General features: G+C 40.2%; 1 long non-coding RNA gene across 1 annotated transcript in view; it reads left to right on the plus strand.

The window, feature by feature from the left end:
* LOC141392135 (uncharacterized) overlaps positions 1–22,563 on the plus strand; it is a 139,149-nt gene extending 116,586 nt beyond the window's left edge. Inside the window, exon 3 of the long non-coding RNA XR_012409785.1 lies at positions 22,373–22,563. This is a non-coding gene — a long non-coding RNA (uncharacterized lncRNA). The remainder of the gene's footprint in view (positions 1–22,372) is intronic.
* The last annotated feature ends 3,965 nt before the right edge of the window (positions 22,564–26,528 follow it).

Raw genomic sequence — 26,528 nt, forward strand, 5'->3', positions numbered from 1 at the left:
CTGATAGATATATTAGGATGTGCAAAGTATGGATTACATCGGCCACTTCCTTCAAAAGTTATCGTGCGCACAATTTTTCCGAACATTTTTCAACTTTTGTGGATAGGGGCTCTTTGCAACTTTTAGGCTATTTTCTCAGGAAGTATGGACTTGCCCCTGATGAAACTTGTACCGTCGTATGGAGGACAGTGAATACAGGTGATTGCAACAAAAATCAAAGCGATTCGAGAGCAGGTCCTAAACTGAACTATTTCGAAATTTTGTGTGGGAGGCACCCGTAGGCGTGGACCGATTGAGTTCATATTGAAACATTATCTAAGTCTGGTACACATTTCACGATGGGCAAAGTATGGACCAAATCCGTTACTCCTTTCAGGAGTTATCGTGCGCACAAATTTTCCGAACATTTTCGAACTTTTGTGGGGGAGGTACCGGAAGGAGTGGACCGATATAGCCCATCATCGAACTTAAACTAAGTTTGAAAAAAATATTACGAAAGCCGTTCGAGAGTTATCGTGCGCACCAGCCAGACAGACGGACGGACATTGCTAAATGGGCTCCAAATTGTCTGAAACGAATTTCGTCCAAACATACCTGGGGTCTAAAACCATTATTTCGATGAGGCACATTTTGTCCGTATGTATATCAGCGTTGCCGACAGTTTTTGATCGGAAATCGATATCAAAATAGATATTTTATCTCGAAAACTTTTTAAGGAAGATTTTCATCCGTTTATAACGATTTAAATTTAACGAAATTTTTAAAATTTATAAAACATAAAAAAAGCTCAAAAATCGGGTTTGGAACATAGTTTTCCTTAAAATCTTTCGTGAAATTTAGGTCAAAATGTAGTTATCGTCTTTTATTTCATGCATTTCTGGCTTACATGAAAAACCGTCATTTTGGACCATAAAATTCATTTTTCAATTTTGGGCCAAAAAATCGTCAAAATGACAAATGACGATAAATCGTCAAATTCGGCAACACTGATGTATATACCCTCGTTAGCATAAAAGCCCAAAAAATGAGAGCGTTGACCGCAATTTTTATACCCTCCACCATAATATGGAGGGTATAATTAAATTTGTCATTCCGTTTGTAACACATCGAAATATTCATCGGAGACCTTATAAAGTATATATGGGGATTTCTGAGTGAAATCGGACACTTTTTAAGATGAGGTTTTTGATTTCCTTTATTTTTTGCTGTGGTGATGCTGTTCATTAGCAAAACATTTTAGTATATTTTCAGATTTTTTTTTGACTAACGGTTCCAGAGATATCGCGCCTTGAAAAAGTCAAGTTCTCTAAAAACTACATGCAAAGAAATACTCATAACTTCTTAAATATTGGTCCAATTTTTAAGATACAGCTTTGTAATTTGGTATAAAAAAAACATTGTTCCACAACATCCCATACGAGACAAGGGAGACTTCTCTCATATCAATGAGTGCACCCCGATTCATATTAGCTCAATGATATGGGACCTACTGTTTATCGCCGAGTCCGAACGGCGTGTCTTAAGACACCACTTGTAGAGAAGTTTTTCAAGGCTGAAATACTCAGGAAATGTCGCCAACATTACTGAGGGGTATTTTGCCACCGTTGAAAAATGTTTGATGTTGCCTGGCCGGGGAATCGAACCGCTGACCTTCAGCGCGCAAGGCGGGCGCGCATACCATTGCACCACGGTGGCACCCAATAATTTGGTATAGCAGTTCCTATTACTCCTAGGATGTTCGGTATTGCAAATGGGCTATATCGGTCCACGTCTTGATATAGCCCCCATTGAACGGTATCACCCGATTTTCGGTATTTTGAAGGTTTTAGCCTCGTACTTAGTCTTCGTTGGGGGTATTCAACTTTCCCCTCTAAATTTGTCGTTAGAGGTCCACGCCTTCATATAGCCCCCATAGAACGGTATCACCCGATTTTCGGTATTTAGAAGGTTTTTAGTCTACGTTGGAGCTAAAAACTTTTCCGACTGAAATTAGTTGGTATAGTTCCACGTTTCGACATTTTCGTATTTCTAAAGTTTGTGACGTCAATATCTCTCCGAAAGACTGAAAATTGTTATTTAGTCTTCCATGGGGTTATAAAATATTCCAGAAGAGAATTATCAGTATAGGTCCAAGTCTTCCTATACAGCATCTTGATTTTCGGTATTTTTAGCCACATCACCTAACCGAAATATCGGAAATTTGGTAGTTAGTCTTCTGTGAGTCTAAAAACTTTCCACCAGAAATTTGTAGGTATAGCTCGACGTTTTGATATAGTTCCATAGAACGGAAATTGATGAAAATTGGTATTATTTTTATTTAGCGTATATATATTTAAATTACACCAAGGTTTGTGTGGTAGATCGAATTCATTTGTTCTGATTTGTGGGTTGAAAAGAGGACTGCTGCTACCCAAAGAGTTCTACGGCGATAGCCAAGCAGTTTGTGTATTAAAATTTTTGCTGTGTAGCTGTTTGGCTAGTAATAAAGGCGGTTTTCTGGATTTCAGCCTCGATTGAGGGGGATGCTGGTATTTTCGGTGATTTTGTTATACTCCTGGAGAAGAGCGTGTTTTCTTCTTAAGTTTGGAGGTTGAATGTTCGATAGCATTGGAAGCCATTCTATCGGTGTTGATTTTAGTGTCCCTGTTATCAATCTCATGGTGGAGTTTAGTTGGGTGTCAATTCGTTTTACGTGGTGACTGTTGAGCCACACAGGAGCTCCGTATTCAGCTGTTGAGTATACCAGAGTATCGAAGACAGTTGGCCGAGGCACCCCAATTCGTTCCTGTGAGTTTCTGGATGATGTTGTTTCTAGATTTAATTTTTTGGGCTGTTTTATCTAGGTGTTGTTTAAACGAAAGGGTTCTGTCAAGGGATATTCCCAGGTATTTTGGATTGAAGTTATTGGAGAGAACAGACCCATTGAGGCGAACTGTAAGTGTTTTTCCTGCATCAATATGCGTGAGGTGGAAGCAACATACTTCGGTTTTCGATAGACTGAGTTTTAGTCTCCATCTTCGGCAATAGGATGAGATTATTGATAGATCATCCTCCAAAGCCTTTTCCAAAATATGAAACTTAGAGTTTTGAACTGCGAACGCCATATCGTCCGCGTATATGAGGTGGAGGGTATAACAAGTACGCCGTTCTTACTTGTTTTATTTAAAAAGCCCTCCGGCACTTTTTTAATTTTCTCATCTATGAACATTGTAGTTTCGGAAAAAACTTCCCAGGTGTAATCTCCTTTAATTTAAAGTTGGCTCAAAAGCACCGTTCAAAAAAAAAAACCTTTAAAAAAAACCTGAAAGTGTTTGGGAAAATGTTTGATAAACACATTTGTAAATATCACAATATGTTTGTGGGCAAAAAAATCAATTAAAATTTAATTGGATATTTGAATTTGTTTATGAAATGATTATCAATTTTTGTATGTATCGAATTTTGTTGGAAAGTAAAAATTCGACGTTTGCAAACCAATAAAATCTGATATTCCTCATGAGCTTCACCTGCGAAACGATCGTAGCATTTCGATCGAATGTGAGTTACTTCACTAGATACTATCGCTTTTTCAGTACAGCACTCCTTAGATTATGATTGCTCAATTAATTAAAAACTTTCACTAATAGTGACCTTCTTCCTAATAAGACGCCAATAAATAAGTAAATAATGTTTGTTTTAAGAAAGTGGTTTATTTATAAATTACCTAATAAATAAATATAATAAATTAAGTTAAAAAACTACAATACAATAAATTAAATGCTATAATATTATCACAGATATTTCTTCTCAACATTGTTTGGTTTTTGGACCAAACAATTCAGTCCTATGTCTTTATAGATTAAGGTATTTTCATTAGTTACAAATAGATAAAGCCAACTTAGTATTGTAGACCAAAAACAAATAATTGTTGTTGCTGCCTTTGTTGCTGGGCCAATTGTTGTAAATATCTCAAATAAGTTGCATTCCTCATAGATTGTTCCATGGCGGCAGAATGATATTGCTGTTGCTGATGGGCAATGTATTGTTGATGTCTCAGCCACTGTTCGGCTTGTTGTTGCTGCTGTTGGCGACGTCTCAACAAGGCACCGACAGTGTTACGTCTGCGTTTTTGCAACGATAGATCTGACCAAACCTTTGATGTGCTACTCGTTACATCTTCAGTTGGCGGACAACTTTTGGGCCTTTTATTCTGTTCTTTGCATTCCTCCTTGTCTTCCCATGGTCGGAACAAAGGTTTGTTTGGTTTTATTTTGATATGCGGTAAATCGGTTGTCATATTCTTTTGGGCTTGTTGTAGTATTGTATCCGCTGTTATGGTTACTTCTTCGATTTCGTTTAATTTCCTTTTGCTGGTAGCAAATTTCTTATGTTGATATTCTTCAGACTTCATGTTGAATTTCTTGTGTTGATAATTGTTGGTTGTTGCCATTTTATGTAATTGGTAACTTGTTAACTCTTTGAGTTGTGTTGAGTGAATAATGTTGTAGTCCAATTCGTGCAAATTATTTATACAATTTGATGTGGGCGTTCAGGTATCCTTGTACCTGATTAGTTAACCTTTACTAATAGATTAGTGTTTGCACAAATCTATTTTTATTGCCTACCTAGGAAAAGTGGATTAAATAACTTTAATTATACCTGCTAATCCAGATGTTTGTTTTCTTTTTTGCTAGCTTGGGGGTTTCTTGTATGCTCGAAAAGAAAATAATGTTTATGACCTCCCAAGGCAGCTCATTGATTAAGTGGGAAACATTATGGCGATTTAGGTATAACAGTAGGAGTTACTAGTGTATAAGAAGAATAAAATAAATTCACTATTCTCAAATCCTTATACTTTTACCTAAATTAATTAAAACCTTAAACTATAAATATTGGTCGCGGAAGTGCTTTGATATCAATATCAATGAAATCGACCTACGATGTCAATGTGGTCGACGAAACCTAATTACATGCAATCATTCTTGTATATTGTGTCTCGCTTATTCACTTCCGGATTCGGCGGGTTTATCATTCAAGATGTTCTAGACTGGAGGCGACAGGAACATAAGTAATATGCAGGAGGAACACGTGCCCGATTAATTGAATGTGAGCAAAAAACGAAATTTTAGTTTTTTTCTGAAAGGTCTACTTTCCAGTCGATGAAAAAGTTTCACCAGTTTATTGTCATGGATAAAAAGCGAATCCTACAAAAATTTATGAAAATCGGCGTGGATTTTAATATTAGCTATATTATATGGGTGCCACCGTAGTACAATGGTATGCAAGCCCGCCTTGCACGCTGAAGTTCGTGGGTTCGATTTCCCGGCCAGGCAACATCAAACATTTTTTAGCGGTGGCAAAATACCCCTCAGTAATGTTGGCGACATTTCCTGAGTATTTCAGCCATGTAAAACTTCTCAACAAAGTGGTGTCTTAAGGCACGCCGTTCGGACTCGGCGATTAACAGTAGGTCCCTTATCATTGAGCTAATATGAATCGGGATGCTCTCATTGATATGAGAGAAGTCTCCCTTGTCCTTTCAGGGATGTTTGTGGAACAATTATTATATGGCCCAAATTACCTATTATTGACCATATAAGCATGTTGAAGCAATATCAAAATTTGGCTCGATTTGTTGTAGGATTTTTTTTTTTTTGCCACAACAATGAACTGGTAAAATTTGTTCATCGCTTGAAAAATAATTGTGGCCTGTAGAGCGATTTTCTATGGAAATAAAGGATGGGCTGGGGCACGGTTATCGTTAACGGATCATCATAAATTGTTGAAGAAATCATTTTTTAGCCACAACAATAAACTGGTAAAGTTCATTGAAATGCGGTCTTTACAGAATTTTAGTAAAAATTCACGTTTGGCCATACTAATTACTATGGAAACAAAAATCGCTTGGGTAGCACGGGTTAACGATAAAATTTCATATATATGGTTTTTGAATTAAAGGAAAAAATTAGGGGATAGGCCTTTCAAAAACGAAATGTCGTTTTTTGGGCTTCCCTAGTGAGCATCCTATAACCCTGCACATAAAATAAGACTATGAGCTCAAATTATGGTGACACAAGTCTGCTACCTATTTATTGATCATAAGATTGTATGTGAACGACTACATCGAAGTGATAAAAGGGCCATATCAAAGCGGCTTTAGACCAAGTAAATTCACTATTGACCAGATCTTCATCCTGGAGAAGACTCAAAAGATGCAGATTGACGTGTTGTTGTTGTAGCAGCTTCTACAAGTACATGTAAATCTTTATTTTATTGATTCGGCTCTGCCTCCAGCTCCAAGTTCAGAAAGGACGCCACCTGAATCGGATTAGTCCAAAGAGAGAGAGAGAGAGAAGTTAAGTCAGTCGGGTAGGCTGGGCAGTTAAACAGGTGCTGCGTAGTATGCGGACCGGCGCCTCATGCTGGGCAAATACTCTGCGTGCCATCAATCCTGGCCCAGTAAGAATTGAAGCGGCTGTACCAACCAGATCTAAGTTGTGCCAACACGACTCCCGCTTGTCTTCCGCTGCCAGGGGTGGTGGATGATCTTCGAGGACCATATTCACACTGTATGCTGCCAGAGCCTCTGCAACCGCATCAGTATGAATGTCTCTTAAACCCGCCTGGTATGCACGTTGATCTAGAGGTTCCCTTTTATATCTTTGGACCTCTCTCTCTAGATCTCTATAATCCTCCCTAACTCGCCTGGGGGTTCAGACATATCCACCAGATGGTGATTTGGGTGGTCTCGCCTATAGCATCCAAGCAAGTACTGCATCGTCAATATCCTGTTGTGACGACGCACAGGAAGAATCTTTGTCTCCCCATGTAAATGGTCCACTCAGGGCAGCATTCTGACAGATTTGTAGTTTATCCCATTGCGTATCACTTACGTTAGTAAACCACGCTGACGCCGCATAGCTTACCACAGAACGACCTATCGCGTTGTATGTGGTTAACAAGGTTTCTTTATCTGCACCCCAAGTGCTGCCGGCTAGGGACTTGAGGACCTTGTTCCTGTTTCTCAGCTTATCGCAGATAACTGTAGTACGCTGAGACGACTTCTACATGCTATCGAATGTGACCCCTAGGACTTTGGGGTAGTTTGTGGTCGGAACAATTGCACGGTCGACCTGCACATTCAGTGGGAGCTTCATTTGCGCCGTCAGTGTGCTCGAACAACCTAGCATGGCTGACCGTATCAAACGCTTTAGTCAGATCCAATGCTACCATCACTGTTCTGTGACATGGTTTGTCCTGGCTGAGTCCTCGTCCAATATATGTGGAAATGGCGTGCAGTGCTGTTGTGGTACTGTGCTGCTTCCGGAACCCATGTTGATGATCTGCAACTGGATAACACGTTCTGATGCTGGGGAGGTGTAATGCCTCGAGTATCTTTGCTACTGGTGTTAGAAGCGAAATCGGCCTGTACGACTTACCTTTACTGGCATCTTTGCCAGGTTTCAGCAGCGGGACCACCCTGCCCATATACCGGGCATCGGGAACTATTAGGGTGACTAGCGATAAGTTAAGGACCTTACTTAAATACTCGACTCCTGGGCCATCCAGCTGTTTTAGCATCACCATAGAAATTCCATCAGGTCCAAGCGCTTTGGATGACTTTGCGCCTCGGATAACATCTGCAACATCAGCCATCGTAAATTGTGGCGGTTCTTCCTCGGCTGGAAGAGATCGCAAACTACGCAAAACACTTCTCTTCGCCCTGTCGCTATCGGGTGCTCGATAAATTGTCGGCAGAAATAGCCAGCGCACCTTTTCGGATCTGTCACAGCCACGCCGTTAAACGTGACAGATGTCCGATCGTCTCCCCTACCAGGGTTCGATAGCGCCTTAACCGTTGTCCACAATTTATTGCAGCCAGCTCCAATGTTGCAGCACTTCAGATGTTCTAGCCACTTTTTCCGTTTGTGTTCACTGACTAATCTATTGACTTCCATTGTCAGTTCCCTGACTCTGGGGTCGTTAGGGTTTGTGCGGCGAAGCTCATCACGCTCATTAGCTAATCAAGTCGCCTCTACTGGGTAATTGGGTCTTATTTCAGGTATTCGACCAGCAGGGATAAAGCGAGCGGCTGCAGCAGTGATGATGTCTCGGAACTTCCTTTCTGCTACCCGAACATCAGAGGGACTGGGCAGTTCTCTGAAGCATTGATTTGTGAACTCTCTGAAACCTTGCCAATCCGCTTTTCCATGATTAATGAAAGTGCGGCGTTCAGAGGTTATGAAGTCCGGTGGTCTGTTTATGAAGATGAGGATTGGGAGATGGTCCGACCCAAGGGAAATTACGGGTTGCCATGTCACGTCATTCGTCAGACCGGGTGACACGATGGATATGTCAGGCGAACTGTGGCAGCGTTCGCAGTGCAGAATGTGGAGCTGTCTATTTGCTCAGCCAGATCTGTATCTCTCTGGTCATTCCCTAGAGCTGAATGCCATAACTCGTGACGTGCATTTAAATCCCCTAGGACCAGCGGTTATCACCTCGCAACAGAGATCTGATGTTAGGCAAATAACGCGGGGCACAGCTATTGACCGGCGGGATATACACATTCAGCAGATCTATCTCGGCAGATCCACACCTAACCGCTACCCCCGTACACTCCAAGTATGCGTCCCTAGAGTCTAGCTCAGGCGAGATAGGTCTGTACTGGACAGACTGGTGCAGTAGGAATGCAAGCCCTCCACCGCCATTTCTCGTACGATCCTGGTGAAGAACGTTGTATCCATCACAACTCCGAAGACTGCAGTTGTTGCTCAGCTTCGTTTCCTGGATCGCCGCGACCATAATATTTCTCCGACTCATAAAGTCCACGATCTCATTAATCTTGGTTCGAAGACCATCGCAGTTAAACTGCAAGAATGTTACATCCTCAGGAACTGGTACAGCAAAACGCGGTGTTAATGGCTGCTGATTCTGCTGTCTGGGAGATTGCGGGGGACTACCCATTGGGTAGGGGACTACCCATTGTGGATGTCCCACTAATACATTGCACACAGTGACTTCTTATTTACTATCCCACACAGAGACTTCGGCTTGCTGTCCCACACAGAGACTTCGGCTTTCTGTCTCACACGGAAGCTTCGGTTTTCCGTCCGACACAGGAACGTCGGTTCCCTGTTTATAGAGATACGTAGTATTTTGTACGAGATCTTAGAAGAACTTATTGTAGCGTTAGCTAGTTAACACATCGTCGTACTCAATCGACATCAGCCGAGGTACCGAAATCATCAATCAACACGTTCCCGATCATCACCAAATCGTAGAACTAATCAACTTCTTCGTTCCCGTTCATCGACAGCAGTCATCGATCATTGTCGTTCATCAGCCGAGTTCTCGATCATCGTCAGCCGAGTTTCCGAATTCCATCATATTGTCGCCAGACGAATGATCAGCAATCAACACGTTCCCGATCACCGTTAAATCGTAGAACCCGAACGCCAACCAGCTTCGTCTCCACAATAAGCGCAGAACCCGATTATCAGGCTAGTCGTTCCCGATTATCAACGCACTTCGCCATTAACGAACATCGTCGATACTAAAACATCAATCAACAACATCGTTCCCGATCATTCCTAGCAGTTAGTCACCCTTATCACCGGCCTTACTACAAGCCTATCAATATCGCATTTCATTGAATCAGAACATACTAGTATTTAGATCAATAAACATCCGATTGAACCCCTAGAAGGGATAAAACTAGTCTTTTATTTCGTAAGGTTTAGTGGGTCCTTATGGAGACCCTGGACGCCACTAGACATACCCCAGCCGACGAGAAAACCACGTTACAGTATGACTTTAATTGTCATGCGATCTTCAGTAAAAGTAGAAAATAACCTCTTTGTTCAGTTCAGTACCAAACGAGGTTTTAAATAAGGTGATAGTCTTTCGTGTGATCTTTTCAATATTCTGCTGGATCATACGAGATGTGGAAGCAAACAGAAATTACTCAATATATGCAACAAAAATCACATGCTACTCGCTTATGACAGCCCCTCAAAAGCCTCTAGGCAAACAAATTGTGGTGTACCACTCGGAATGTTCTCTGGTACAACGGCGTTTTTTGACGAACTTCGTCTTTGAGCGAGCGTCGCCCACGATTGAATTCATTACACCAGTTTTTCACAATACTATAGGATGATGCTTCATCACGTCGATAGTTCTGAAACTGTATTGATTTCGTTTAAGCCAAAAAAATGTCAAAATTTCCAATGGAAATGTCAAATGGCGCCTGACAGTACTTAGTGTGGCCTAGGCCAGAAACTTGTCTAATATCCCCCGTATCAACGAGCTAAGGATTCACTGAACCTAAGTTGGCAACTACAATTTTAATGTAGTTACTGAAGTCAGCCACGTTGGTAGCGCTCTATATTAGACAACAAGCTCTATATCACAACATCAGTTCTGAAATAAGTAGAAGAATAATATTGGCAAACAAATAATACTTCGGAGTAAGTAAGCAGTTTTGAAACAAAGCCACCTCTCATGACACAAAAATCATACTCTACAGTACATTGATACTACTTGAGCCTAATTTAGGGCTCAGTAGCTTGGATCTTGCTCAAGCAGATAAGGCTGTTTTTGGTTTATTTGAGGTAAAAGTTCTTGAAAAGATCTACGGGTCATCTAAACATCTTATATAATGGCAACATATTTAAACGAATAGAGTTACAACTGATTAGCAAGGCAACGCTAGCTAGACGATAGTGCCGCCGCTTAAAAAGAGTGATTAAAAATATTAGGACTTGAGAATTATCAATCTATGATATGCTGCTTACGACACTATTAGCCCTCCATAAAAAAATTATTGCTATAATCGCCACAGTATTTCGTATTTGTACACATACATATTTCCCATTTGATCAATGAACTGCTTTGAGGTCATAAAAATTATTTTCTTTTCGAAAATACAACAAAACCCAGGTATAATTAAAGTTCTCTAATCCGCTTTTCCTAAATCCATGGATACGTGCATACATAGGTAATAAAAAAGATTTGTGCACAAAATAATCTAATCAGGTACAAGGATATCTGAAAGCCCACATTAAATTGTATAAATAATTTGAGCCACTTGGACTACAACATTATTCACTCAGCACAACTCAAAGAGTTAACAAGTTACCAACAACAAAATATTACCCAAAATGACAACCACCAACAATTATCAACACAAGAAATTCACCAAGAAGGACGAAGAATATCAACATAAGAAATTTGCTACCAGCAAAAGGAAATTAAACGAAATCGAAGAAGAAGTAACCATAACAGCGGATACCATACTACGACAAGCCCAAAAGGACATGACAACTGATTTACCCCAAATCAAAAGAAAACAAACCAAACCTTTGTTCCGGCCATGGGAAGACAAGGAGGAGGAATGTAAAGAAGACAATAAAAGGCCCAAAAGTTGTCCACCATCAGAAGATCTAACTAGTAACACATCAAAAGTTTTGCTGGAGCAATCTTTGCAAAAACGCAGACGTAACACTGTGGGTGCATTGATGAGACGTCGCCAACAGCAGCAAAAACATGCAGAACAGTTGATGAGACATCAACAATATATTGCATATCAGCATCAGTATCAACAACATAAGCAATATCGTTCTGCGGTCATGGAACAATCAATGAGAAATTCCGTTTATCTGAGACATTTGCAACAATTGGCATTGCAACAAAGACAGCAACAACAATTATTTGTTTTTGGTCTACAATATTAAATTCTTTTTATACTAAAGAAAATACGCTAATCTATAACCCTGAGGACTGATTTATTTGGTCCAAAAACCAAACAATGTTGAAAAGAAATATCTGTGATAATATTATATAATTTAAGTTATGTTATTATTTTTATTTTAATTTATTATACTTACATACATATATATAAAGTAATATATAAATAAACCCATTTTTTAAACAAAAATTATTGACCTTTTGTTCTATTTGTTTTGGCATCAAAAGCGTAGTATGTGGTTGCAATATGGTTTCATTTATCTGTTATAAAAAGAAAAAAGTGTACCTATTGCCAGCAGCCTACTATGTAAAACCTAATACCTAAAGGGTGCCACCGTGGTGCAATGGTATGCACACCCGCCTTGCTCGCTGAAGGTCGTGGGTTCGATTCCGCGGCCAGTCAACATCAAACACTTTTCAACGGTGGCAAAATACCCCTCAGTAATGTTGGCGACATTTTCTGAGTATTTCAGCCTTGTACAACTTCTCTACAAGTGGTGTCTTAAGACACGCCGTTCGGACTCGGTGTTTATCGCCGGTAGGTCCCATATCATTGAGCTAAATATGAATCGGGGTGCACTCATTGATATGAGAGAAGTCTCCCTTGTCCCGTATGGGATGTTGTGAAACAATTATTATAACACCTAAAGGTGACACATTGCATTATAGCTGCCATGACACAAAGCATGAGTTTGGTTGCGGATTTGTAGTTGGTCGGAAGTTAAAATATCAGCTTCACCCCAGTGAATGAAAGACTGGCTAAAATTCGATTAAAAGCAAAATTCTTCAACAACACCTGTATTTGCGCTCATGCTCCCACTGAAGATAATGACGAACAGACCAAAGATATATTTTACGAGCGCTTAGAAGAAACTTATGACCGTTGCCCTGCCCATGACATTAAAATTATTCTAGGCGATTTTAATGTCAAAATTGCAAAGGAGAATATCTTTGGCCCAACAGTCGGGAAATTCAGTCTCCGCAGTGAAACATCTGACAATGGTATGAGTCTGATAGACTTTTCAGCTGCAAAAAACCTGGTAGCTAGCAGTACCAGATTTAAGCATCTCGATATTAATAAGGGCACCTGGCTGTCTCCAGATCAAAGAACAAGTAATCAAATGGATCATGTTGTGATAGATGGAAGACATTCAGCGAGCGTGTTGGACGTACGATCGTTCCGAGGAGCAAACATAGATTCGGACCACTACCTTGTTGCAGAAAAGGTACGTACCCGTCTAAACGTTGCAAATAAAGCACGAATAGGTACAACACGGAAGTTGGACATCGGTAAGCTGCAAAAACAACAGATAGCTACAGCATATTCCGTTCAACTAGACCAATTGCTTAATGAAAGCACTCCTCGTCCCGATAACATATCAGCACAATGGCAAAATACTGCAAACAGCCGCAAAATCCAAATGGATACCAGAGACCTCCACCAAGGAATCCATGGTATCACCAGGAGTGTCGTGCTGCTACCGAAGAGAAAAATGCGGCATATAGGGCTACTCTACAGTCAGTAGCAACGCGTAGCGCACGAGAGAGGTATCGTGAGAAAATGAGAGAGGAGAAACGTCTTTTCCGCAGGAAAAAGAAAGAAATGGAAAGGCGGGAGTGTGAAAGAATCGAGATGTACAGGAGCCAGAATGAAGTCCGAAAATTCTACCAAAGAGTGAAACATCGAACAGATGGCTTTGGTAAAGGCAAATCCTCCTGTAGAGACCAGGAAGGTAATTTGGTAACTGATACAGATAATGTGCTCAGGATATGGAAAGAAGATTTCGCCAAATTGTTGGTATCCGATAGTAGCGAAGACGGCAAAGATGCCACAGATCCAATCCCAGAAGATGGTATTGAATATATATCGCCCAGCCAAGATGAGGTAAAGACAGCAATAAACCGGCTGAAGAACAATAAGGCAACAGGAGCTGATGGCCTACCAGCCGAGCTGTTTAAAACCGGAGGCGACACGCTGATAAGGTGTGTTCATCAGCAAGTTAGCACCATCTGACAGGAAGAACGAGTACCCGACAATTGGAACCTGAGCATCCTGTGCCCTGTCCACAAGAAAAGAGATAAGACTGTATGCTCTAACTATAGGGGCATAAGTCTTCTCCCTATTGCCTGCAAGATAGTGTCAGGGATATTATGCGAACGACTAATGCCTATGGTGAATGAAATAATTGGACCATACTATGCAGCTTTAGACCTGGCAAATCCACCAATGACCAGATATTTACCCTGCTGCAAATCCTGGGGAAGACCCAAGAGATGCAGATCGACACCTACCACCTTTTTGTCGATTACAAAGTAGCCTTCAACAGCCCCCTACGTTCAAAGGTATTCCAAGCCATGTCTGAATTTGGTATCCTTGCAAAGCTCATTCAGCTTTGTAAAATTACATTAACTGTTACTCGGTCCTTAGTTAAAATAGGAAAGGACCTCTCCGAAGAGTTTAGTACCAAAAGAGGTTTCAGACAAGGAGACGGCCTTTCGTGTGACCTATTCAACATTTTGCTGGAAAAGGTAATACGAGATGCAAATGTCAAAAGAAATGGCACAATTTACACCAATAGCCACATGTTACTTGCTCATGCCGATGACATTGGCATCATGGGTCGATCGGTAAAGGAAGTAACTGGCACCTTTGAAAAAGTCGAAAAGACCAAGTTGATGGTGTCGACGCGCAATGCGACCATTGAGCTCGGACCGACTGTGGAAGTTGGTTCTTATAATTTTGAGGTAGTAAAATACTTCGTCTACCTCGGCACCGCCGTAAACACAACAAACGACATCAGTTGTGAAATTAAAAGAAGAATTGTATTGGCCAACAGATGCTACGTTGGCTTAACTAAGCAGTTTAAAAACAAAGCCACATCTCGTCAAACAAAAATAACGCTTTACAAAACACTGATACTACCCGTGCTGATGTATGGTTCCGAAGCCTGGGTACTTGCGCAAGCAGACAAGGCAGTGCTTGGTGTGTTTGAGAGAAAAATTCTTCGAAAGATCTATGGACCAATCTGCGTTGACGGTGAATATCGACGTCGTATGAACCACGTGCTGTATCTGCTATACAACGACATCCATATAGATAAACTGACTAGGGCATATCATAACAATGAGCGATGATGAACCCGCTAAAAAAGCGTCTAAATACGTGCCACGTGGCGGTGCACGAAGATTTGGCAGGCCCAAGCTTAGAGGGAGCAAACAAGTGGATGAAGAGATGAAAAGGCGCGGTATTCCAGCAGCAAACAGAGAGAATTGGAGATCTTTTCTTAGTTCGACTTATGGAACAAATTTTCTGTAATGGACCAGCCAAGTAAGTAAATACTGCCAACAGACCAAATATTGATAACTTTAAGTAAACTTGTTAAAGGCCAATAATCGAAAAATCTCTTCGATTTATTCTCTAAAACGTGTCGGTTGTCTCCAACAGCAACCTTATGGAGAACACGGTGCGCCTGAACTAACTTTAAATGAAAGGTGCTTCACCTGGAAAGTTTTTATATTTTTTTAGGTTTTAACGATCTTGCTTGGAAACTTCAAGTCCTATGCAAATGGAAAATGTTGTAGCAGTGAAAATTCTATACAAGATTGACCTTAATGATATTTTCGTAGGTATTACCGTTTTGTGAGATATAGAAGTTTAAATTAGGGTAATGCTCTAACCGTGTCGCCTCCTTATAAAACAATGTCATGCACGGTGCGCCTTAACTAACTTTAAATGAAAATCGCTTATATCTGGGAAGTTTTTGCGGATTCTGCAACTGCAATGTTCATAGATGAGAAAAATCAAAAAACAAGAAGAAATCGCATGGGGATTTTTAAATAAATCGCGGTCAAAGTCACATTTTTAGGTTTATTTTAGGTTTTCGCGATTTTGTTTGGAAACCGCAAGTCCTATCGAAGTGGCGCTAAAGAAAATGCTGTAGCTGTGAGAATTATATAGAGGATTAACCGTTATGATTTTTTTCTAGGTTTTACAATTATCACGAAAAATTTCTAAAATTATTCAAAAAAATTAAAAAAAAATTTGTTGATACTACATCAGTGATTTTTGGTACATAGATTAGGAAAAAAATCGTCATTCCAAATCTCTTTTTATACCCTCAGCATTTATGCTAACGAGGGTATATACACTTTCAGACGGGCAAAATGTGTCTCATCGAAATAATGGTTTTAGACCCCAAGTATGTTTGGACGAAATGTGTTTCAGACAATTTGGAGTCGATTGAGCCTTTGGCCTTAGTAACACTTTATCCAAACATAGTTTAAGTTTGAAGATAAGCCATATCGGTTCTCTCCTTCATGTACCTCCCCCACAAAAGTTCAAAAATGTTCGAAAAAATTGTTCGTACGGTAACTCTTGAAGGGAGTGGCCAAATTGGTCCATACTTTACACATCCTAATATATCTATCAGATATAGAGCAGGTTCAAATATGGACTATATTTGTCCACTCCATCTGGTACCTCCCACAAAAAATTTCGGATAAGTTCACTTTAAGCCATGATATCGAATCACTTTGATTTTTGTTGAAGCAACTTGCATTCGCTGCCTCAATTACGATGGTAAAAGTTTTTTAGGGGCAAGTCCATCCTTCTTGAGCAAACAGCCCGAAGAATGTAAAAACCCCCTATGGCACCATATGTTGTGGCTGGAGATCCACTTCCATAACGGTCAATGTCGATCCATTCCTTTTAGTATCTCCTCCACAAAACTTCTGATCTTTAATCCTATTCAACATTTTTGTCGGTTCAAACGCCCAAAATTTGTAAAACCGCCTAAATACATACGTATTTTGGGAAAAAATTGTTTCAATATACACAGGCTGAGGGTATATCTCTGTCGGAAAAGCCGACTGATACCTTTTTACTTGATGTAACTTACTTTGATCGTTGCGCGCAGAAGATATAGGCGTTTTAATTTTAATAATTAGAAAAAATTCTAAAAAATCGTGGCTTAATATAATAAGCTGCTATAACCTATTATAATAATATAATAATATAATTGTTCCACAAACATCCCTGAAGGGACGAGGGAGACTTCTCTCATATCAATGAGTGCACCTAGATTCATATTGGCTCAATGATATGGGACCTACTTTTTATTGCCGAGTCCGAAAGACCTCTCTTAAGATACCAACATTACTGAGGGGTATTTTGCCACCGTTGAAAACTTGATGTTACCTGGCCTAGGAATCGAACCGCAGACCTTTAGCGTGCAAGGCGGGTCTGCATACCATTGCACCACGGTGGCATTTTTAAGTTTTTTATACCCTCAGCATTTATGCTAACGAGGGTATTTAGACTTTCTTACGGGAAAAATGTGCCTCATCGAAATAATGTGTTTCAGACAATTTGGAGTTGATTTAGCCATGTCTGTCCGTCTGTCTGTCTGGCTGGAGCGCACGATAACTCTCGAACGGATCAACCGATTCGGTCCAAAGTTTGGCTTTCGTAATATTTCCGGTCCACTCCTTCCGGTACCTCCCCCACAAAAGTTCGGAAATGTTCGGAAAATTTGTGCGCACGATAACTCTTGAAGGAAGTAATTTGGTCCATACTTTGCACATCGTCAAATTTCTACCAGACCTAGATGAGGTTGAAATATGGACTCAATCGGTCCACGCCTTCGGGTACATCCCACAAAAAATTTCGGAAAAGTCCAGTTTAGGACCTGCTCTCGAATCGCTTTGATTTTTGTTGTAGCAACTTGTATTCACGGCCCCCCATACGACGGTATAAGTTTTATCAGGGGCAAGTCCATACAGCCTTAAAGGTACAAAAAAACCATATGACACCGTGTGTAGTGGTTGGAGCGCAAGATAACTCTCGATCTGCCGATTCGGCCCAAAATGTGGCCTTCGTAATATTTTGTGCAAACTTAGTTTAGGTTCAAAGATAAGCCATATCGGTCCACTCCTTCAGGTACAAAAAGTTCAAAAATGTTCGAAAAATTGTGAACACTATAACTCTTGATGGGAGTGACCGATTTGGCCGATACTTTACACATCCTAATATATCTACCAGATATAGATCAGGTTCGAATATGGACTATATTTGTACACTGCTTCGGGTACCTCCCACACAAAATTTTGGATAAATTCACCTTAAGACCTGCTCTCGAATCACCTTGATTTTTATTGAAGCAACTTGCATTCGCTGCCTCAATTACGGCAGTAAAAGATTTTTCAGTGGCAAGTCCAAACTTCTTGAGAAAACAGCCCGAACGTTGTAAAAAACCCTATGACACCATATGTAGTGGCTGGAGAGCTCGAACCGAATCCTGCGTTCGTCCACCCTTTGGATATTGCAATATTTCTTCGAATATTAGATGATGGTGCTTATATGTCCACTCTTTCCGGTACCTCCCCCACAAAAGTTCGAAAATATTCGCTAAAAAGGTACGCTCGATTTCTTATAGACGTAGCAACCGATTTGGTCCAAACTTTGGATCTCTAAATATTGTCGAAACTTAGTTTATGTTCAAATTTGGGCCCTATCTGACCAATCCTTTTGTTACCACCCACACAAAGACGAAATAAATAAATAAAATAAATAAATAAATAAATAAATGTTCAACAGTTTTGTGTGGTTCGAGGATCCTTTGGGCATTTTCGCCGAAGGTTTTCCTAGGCTAATGTGATAAAAAAAGCCCTATCTATCGATATCCCCGCAAATTTTTGAGCTTTAGTCCTATCCATACTTTTGTCGGTTCATACTCCCAAAATTTTAAAAACCCCCCTAAATATATAAGTGACGTAGGGGATGGAAGATACCAAGGAACGGTCCTGACCGGTTTTAACATGGCAAAGCCCAGGATTTATCTTGGTCCCTCTTTCATCCCAAGTGGACACTGACCTCCCCGTGGTGTCACCTGGGGAACTGCCTTTAACACCCGTTAAAGGTAGTGAGCTAACATGTGCCGCGCGTTCACCCATAAGAACGTTAAAAACTTGGGTTTGGGCGTCGGGTTAGTAACCCTCCCCTAGAAAAAACAGCCTACTATGAAAAAACGAAAGAAAAGAAAAACAAACCCCTCTAAAGTTGACGAACCCCGCAAACGTTTTAAGGACCATGATCTGCGAATCTGCACCTGGAATGTTCGCACCCTTTATAGAGAAGGTGCAGTCTTCGCATTGGCAGACGTACTTGAAAAGTACAAGACCGATATTACTGCCATACAGGAAATACGATGGATTGGGAAAGGCGTCACAACAACACCTAAAGGTGACGCACTGTATTATAGCTGCCATGACGTAAAGCATGAGTTTGGTTGTGGATTCGTAGTTAGTCGGAGACTAAAACATCTTGTATCCAGCTTCACTCCAGTGAATGAAAGACTTGCTGCAATTCGAATAAAAGCTAAATTCTTCAACATCAGCTTTATTTGCGCTCATGCTCCCACTGAAGAAAAGGATGAACAGACCAAAGATATATTTTACGAGCGCTTAGAAGAAACATATGACCGTTGCCCTGCCCATGACATTAAAATCATTCTAGGCGATTTTAATGCCAAAATTGGAAAGGAGAATATCTTTGGCCCAACAGTCGGGAAATTCAGTCTCCACAGTGAAACATCTGACAATGGTATGAGACTGATAGACTTTGCAGCTGCAAAAAACATGGTAGTTAGCAGTACCAGATTTAATCATCTCGATATTCATAAGGGCACCTGGCTGTCTCCAGATCAGAAAACAAGAAACCAAATTGATCATGTTGTGATAGATGGAAGACATTCATCGAGCGTGTTGGATGTACGATCGTTCCGAGGCGCAAACATTGATTCGGACCACTACCTTGTTGCAGCAAAGGTACGCACCCGCTTAAACGTAGCGAACAAAGTACGAACAGACACAACACGAAAGTTAGACATCGGTAAGCTGCAATCACAACAGATAGCCACAGCATATTCCACTCAACTAGCCCAATTGCTTAATCAAAGCCCTTCTCATCCCGATAACATATCAGCGCAATGGCAAAGCATTGCCCACTCCATGCAAACAGCCGCAAAATCCATACTTGGATACCAGAGACCTCCACCAAGGAATCCATGGTATGATGAGGAGTGTCGTGCTGCCACCGAAGAGAAAAATGCGGCATATAAGGCTACTTTACAATCCGTAGCAACGCGTAGCGCACGAGAGAGATACAGGGAGAAAAGGAGAGAGGAGAAACGTCTTTTCCGCAGGAAAAAGAGAGAGATGGAAAAGCGGGAGTGTGAAAAAATCGAGATGTACAGGAGCCAGAATGAAGTCCGAAAATTCTACCAAAGAGTCAAGCATCAAACTGATGGCTTTGGTACAGGCACATCCTCCTGTAGAGACCAGCAAGGTAATTTGGTAACTGATACAGATAGTGTACTCAGGATATGGAAAGAACATTTTTCAAATCTGTTGGTATCCAATAGCAGCGAAGACGACGAAGATACCACAGTCCCAATCCCAGAAGATGGTATTGAATGTATACCGCCCAGCCAAGATGAGGTAAAGACAGCAATAAATCGGCTGAAGAATAATAAGGCAGCAGGGGCCGATGGCTTACCAGCCGAGCTGTTCAAAACCGGAGGCGACTCGCTGATAAGGTGTATTCATCAGCTAGTTAGCACCATCTGGCAGGAAGAACGAGTACCCGACGATTGGAACCTGAGTATCCTGTGCCCCGTCCACAAGAAGGGAGATAAGACTGTATGCTCTAACTATAGGGGCATAAGTCTACTCCCTATTGCCTACAAGATCGTGTCAGGGATATTGTGCGAACGACTAAAGCCAATGGTCAACGAGATTATTGGACCATACCAATGCGGCTTTAGACCTGGCAAGTCCACCATTGACCAGATATTTACCCTGCGGCAAATCCTGGAGAAGACCCAAGAGATGCAGATCGACACCTACCACCTTTTTGTCGATTATAAAGCAGCCTTCGACAGTCCGCTGCGCTCAAAGGTATTCCAAGCCATGTCTGAATTTGGTATTCCCGCAAAGCTCATCCGGCTTTGTAAAATGACTTTAACTGACACGAGGTCCTCAGTTAAAATAGGAAAGAACCTCTCCGAAGAGTTTGGTACCAAAAGAGGTTTCAGACAAGGAGACAGCCTTTCGTGTGACCTCTTCAACATCCTGCTAGAAAAGGTTATACGAGAGGCAAACGTCAAAAGAAGTGACACAATCTACACCAATAGTCACATGTTACTTGCTTATGCTGATGATATAGACATCATTGGTCGATCAGTAAAAGAAGTAACTGATACCTTTATAAAAGTCGAAGGAGAATCTGCTAAAGTGGGTCTGGCGGTAAACGGTGAGAAGACCAAGTTGATGGTGTCGACGCGCAATGCGTCCATTGAGCTCGGACCGACTGTGGAAGTTGGTTCCTATAATATTGAGGTAGTAAAAGATTTCGTCTACCTCGGCACCTCCGTCAACACAACAAACGACATCAGTTGTGAAATAAAAAGAAGAATTGTATTGGCCAACAGATGCTACTTTGGATTAAGTAAGCAGTTTAAAAACAAAGCCACATCTCGTCAAACAAAAATAACGCTCTACAAAACACTGATACTACCCGTGCTGATGTATGGCTCCGAAGCCTGGGTACTTGCGCAAGCAGACATGGCAGTGCTTGGTGTGTTTGAGAGAAAAATTCTTCGAAAGATCTACGGACCAATCTGCGTTGACGGTGAATATCGACGTCGCATGAACCACGAGCTGTATCTGCTATACAACGACATCAATATTGTTAAACGTATCGAGATGCAGCGATTGCGTTGGCTAGGCCATATCAAAAGAATGAGCGATGATGAACCCACTAAAAAGGCGTATGAATACATGCCACATGGCGGTGCACGCAGAATTGGCAGGCCAAGGAATAGATGGCGCAAACAAGTGGATGAGGAGATGACAAGGCGCGGTATTCCAGAGAGCAAAGCAACAAATAGAGAGGAATGGAGATCTCTTCTTAGTTCGGCCTATAGAACAAATGTTCTGTAATGGGCCAGCTAAGTAAGTAAGTAAGTAAATATATAAGTTTTGTTGGGAAAAAATGTTTCAAACCACACAGTCTGAGGGTATATCTCTGTCGGCAAAGCCGACTGATACTTTTTTACTAGTTTTCTTGGATTTTCACGATTTGCGTACGTCTTATCGAAATGGGAATAGAATATCGTATTTTTTCCTAGGCTGTACCATTTTTGTGATATATAAGTAAAATTTGGGAAATTGCAGTCATGACATTGTTTTATAAGGACACGATACAGTCAGTGAATTGTCTAAATTTGAACTTCTATATTTCAAAAATGGCAAAACCTACGACAATATCATAAAGGAAAATCTTGTAGAGAATTATCACTGGATCTGATAGGGCTTGCGATTTCCCAGCAAAATCGTGAAAACGTAAAAAAACCTAAAAATGTGAACTTTAACCCGATTAATTTAACAAGCTCTCCGGCGATTTTTTTGTTTTTATTCTCTCATCTATTAACATTGTAGTTTCAGAAACCGCAAAACCTTCACAGGTGTAAGCTCCTTTCATTTAAAGTTGGTTCAGGAGCACCTTAATTATTTTTTTAATTTTTTATAAATTCAAATCAATCAATTTTCATGGATAATAATATACATATTTTTCTTTTCTTTGCAGTCTTTGATCTTTGTACCTTCAACTAATAAAGGTGATGTGGAAAATTTCGCAACTGAAAATCTACAAAGATTAGACCGACCTAAAGTGTGAGTAATATCACTTCATACTCTAGGTATGATGGTTTCGGCGGGATGATTTTTTAATACCCTCCACCATAGAGACCCACACAAATCTTCTATTCCAACCAATTATGCTCAAAAGGTGGATAGAGGCTATAAATCAGCGTCGCCCATAATATTTTCATCAATACTAAAGCATGTGTGTATGCATGGGTGAAAAAAGCAACAACCACATGATCTTCATCGTTTGTTTTTGTACACATACACTGTACGTGAGAGAAGCAAATGCAAAAACAACTCACTTGGTGCCCTCACTATACTGTCATGCAAAGATGCGCGTCCCTGCTATTTTAATCCTTACAAAACTACATATTTAATATACCCTTTATGGTGGAGCATTCAAATATGCCCATTTAGCAAGTATAATTGTCATCTATTAACTAGTCTCATTATATTTAAATAAAGTCTCAAGCGTATTTTAGACTAAATTTACAATAACAATAAAACAGCAAAAAGAACATTTTTTTGTATTTTTTTGTAAAATGCTTTATTGGTTACTATACATTTGGTAAGTATGGGATTAAGTTTATTAAAATGGCCCCCAAAAGCTAATCGAGCCAATGCCAATATAAATTAAAGCATAACGTTAGGCGCTAAAATCCCCCTGTGAAAAATTTTGTGGTTTTACAACACTGGTTAAGCATCGACACGAACGACATCTTTTGATGGGCATGATTGAAATCAGCCATGCAGTTTTTTGATACCTACCTTTCAAAGCTCCTAACTTTATAACTAATGGTCCCAGTTTCACAAACTGGGTATCACATGAAAGAGTAAAGGTCCCTCCTTACAATGGTGATTTAAAAAGCCTGAAAAAGTTATACAAATGGTACATTTTGGAAAATATACCTAAAATTCAATTTGCATTTGTATACAGAAAACAATTGAATTTTAATTAATTTCAGATAAAAGTTCGAATCCATAGCTTTCATATGACATCAATTTCATGTAAATATCTAAAGCGGCTGCAAAGTTATGGACCAAAGAAAATCATAATGACATTTTGACATTGCAAATTTCAATCATGTGTGGCAATAGATGGCGTTGCCGTCGGGCAATTGGCAGTGTTGCCATGTTTCTAGAAAATCAATGGTTTCTTAGATTGTTCATAACTGTTGAATGCGTGGAGATATCTGTAAAGTTCAAAGGGGGGTTTTGTAGCTTAGATATTCCTCTTTCATTCTACATGAAAATAATTGTAGAAAGGCTGGCGGTTCAAACAAAAATACTCACAAAATGTGGCCAAGGCGCCAAATTATGAGTTTTTAACGATAAAAACTGAGGCATTAACGTGGATTTATTAAATAATATGGGCGTAGATAGCGGGAAAGTTCTAAAAGGGTTTTTAGCTTAGATGTTCCTCTTTAATTCTACATGAAATTAATTGTAGAAAGGTTTGCTTTTCAAACTAAAAATTCTCATTAAATGTGGTCAATGCGTCAAATTATGAGTTTTTAACGATAAAAACTGAGGTATTGATGTGAATTTATTAAATATTGTGGGTAAATTTTGTTAGGGTTGTAATATTCCATAATACAAACTTTTATTTTGGAACGTTCTTTATTTTCATATCAAGTAATTACAATTTCCTTTCATATATTTTTACCTAATTTACAACGAAGTTTCGTTTGATATTGACTTTATAGAAATGGTACAAAGATTAGAGATATTTTAGTATAAAATTAAATTACAAAAGTATACATTTTATAAACTATAAATCGACATTTCTTAATTCATCAGTTTATAATAAAAATAAAAATTAACATTATTTTTTTTATTTAATTATACAATATCTAATTGGTAACGGCTTCGTAAGTATGGAATTAAATTTGCCTTACTCTGTTTACATATTTAAGTTTATCAAAAGCCCCCAAAAACTTATCGAACCAGCTCCAACAAAAATTAAAGCATACCCTTAGGCTCAAGAAATCCGCCTGTGCGAAATTTTGTCGTTTTACAACACTGGTTAAGCATCGACCCGAACGCCATCTATTGACAGGCATGATTCAAATCGGGCATACGTTTTTTTCGTACCTATCTTCCAAAGCTCATAACTTTTGAACTAATGGTCCCAGTTTCATAAACTGGGTATCATGTGGAAGAGTAAAGGCCCCTCCATGCAAAGATGATTTGAAAACTCTAAAAAAGTTATAAAAACGGTACATTTTGGAAAATATAGCTAAACTTCAAGTTTCCTTTATTGTAAATAAAATTATTGAACTTTCATTTATTTCAGGTTGAAGCTCGAAATCTTAGCTTTCATAAGGCACCAATTTCATGTAAATATCTTAAGCGGCTGCTAAGTTGTGGACCAAAGAAAATCAAAATGACATTTCGACATTGCAAATTTCAATCATGTGTGTCAATAGATGGCGTTGCCGTCGGGCAATTGACAGTGTTGCCATGTTTCTAAAAAATCAATGGTTTCTTAGATTGTTCATAACTTTTGAATGCGTGGAGATATCTGAAAAGTTCCAAAGGGGGTTTTGTAGCTTAGATATTCCTCTTTATATTCCACTCAACTAGCCCAATTGCTTAATCAAAGCCCTTCTCATCCCGATAACATATCAGCGCAATGGCAAAGCATTGCCCACTCCATGCAAACAGCCGCAAAATCCATACTTGGATACCAGAGACCTCCACCAAGGAATCCATGGTATGATGAGGAGTGTCGTGCTGCCACCGAAGAGAAAAATGCGGCATATAAGGCTACTTTACAATCCGTAGCAACGCGTAGCGCACGAGAGAGATACAGGGAGAAAAGGAGAGAGGAGAAACGTCTTTTCCGCAGGAAAAAGAGAGAGATGGAAAAGCGGGAGTGTGAAAAAATCGAGATGTACAGGAGCCAGAATGAAGTCCGAAAATTCTACCAAAGAGTCAAGCATCAAACTGATGGCTTTGGTACAGGCACATCCTCCTGTAGAGACCAGCAAGGTAATTTGGTAACTGATACAGATAGTGTACTCAGGATATGGAAAGAACATTTTTCAAATCTGTTGGTATCCAATAGCAGCGAAGACGACGAAGATACCACAGTCCCAATCCCAGAAGATGGTATTGAATGTATACCGCCCAGCCAAGATGAGGTAAAGACAGCAATAAATCGGCTGAAGAATAATAAGGCAGCAGGGGCCGATGGCTTACCAGCCGAGCTGTTCAAAACCGGAGGCGACTCGCTGATAAGGTGTATTCATCAGCTAGTTAGCACCATCTGGCAGGAAGAACGAGTACCCGACGATTGGAACCTGAGTATCCTGTGCCCCGTCCACAAGAAGGGAGATAAGACTGTATGCTCTAACTATAGGGGCATAAGTCTACTCCCTATTGCCTACAAGATCGTGTCAGGGATATTGTGCGAACGACTAAAGCCAATGGTCAACGAGATTATTGGACCATACCAATGCGGCTTTAGACCTGGCAAGTCCACCATTGACCAGATATTTACCCTGCGGCAAATCCTGGAGAAGACCCAAGAGATGCAGATCGACACCTACCACCTTTTTGTCGATTATAAAGCAGCCTTCGACAGTCCGCTGCGCTCAAAGGTATTCCAAGCCATGTCTGAATTTGGTATTCCCGCAAAGCTCATCCGGCTTTGTAAAATGACTTTAACTGACACGAGGTCCTCAGTTAAAATAGGAAAGAACCTCTCCGAAGAGTTTGGTACCAAAAGAGGTTTCAGACAAGGAGACAGCCTTTCGTGTGACCTCTTCAACATCCTGCTAGAAAAGGTTATACGAGAGGCAAACGTCAAAAGAAGTGGCACAATCTACACCAATAGTCACATGTTACTTGCTTATGCTGATGATATAGACATCATTGGTCGATCAGTAAAAGAAGTAACTGATACCTTTATAAAAGTCGAAGGAGAATCTGCTAAAGTGGGTCTGGCGGTAAACGGTGAGAAGACCAAGTTGATGGTGTCGACGCGCAATGCGTCCATTGAGCTCGGACCGACTGTGGAAGTTGGTTCCTATAATATTGAGGTAGTAAAAGATTTCGTCTACCTCGGCACCTCCGTCAACACAACAAACGAC

The sequence above is a fragment of the Musca autumnalis genome, unplaced genomic scaffold, assembly GCF_047663935.1.
Source record: "Musca autumnalis isolate F117 unplaced genomic scaffold, ASM4766393v1 scaffold_2, whole genome shotgun sequence".
NCBI classification, from domain to species: Eukaryota; Metazoa; Arthropoda; class Insecta; order Diptera; family Muscidae; genus Musca; species Musca autumnalis.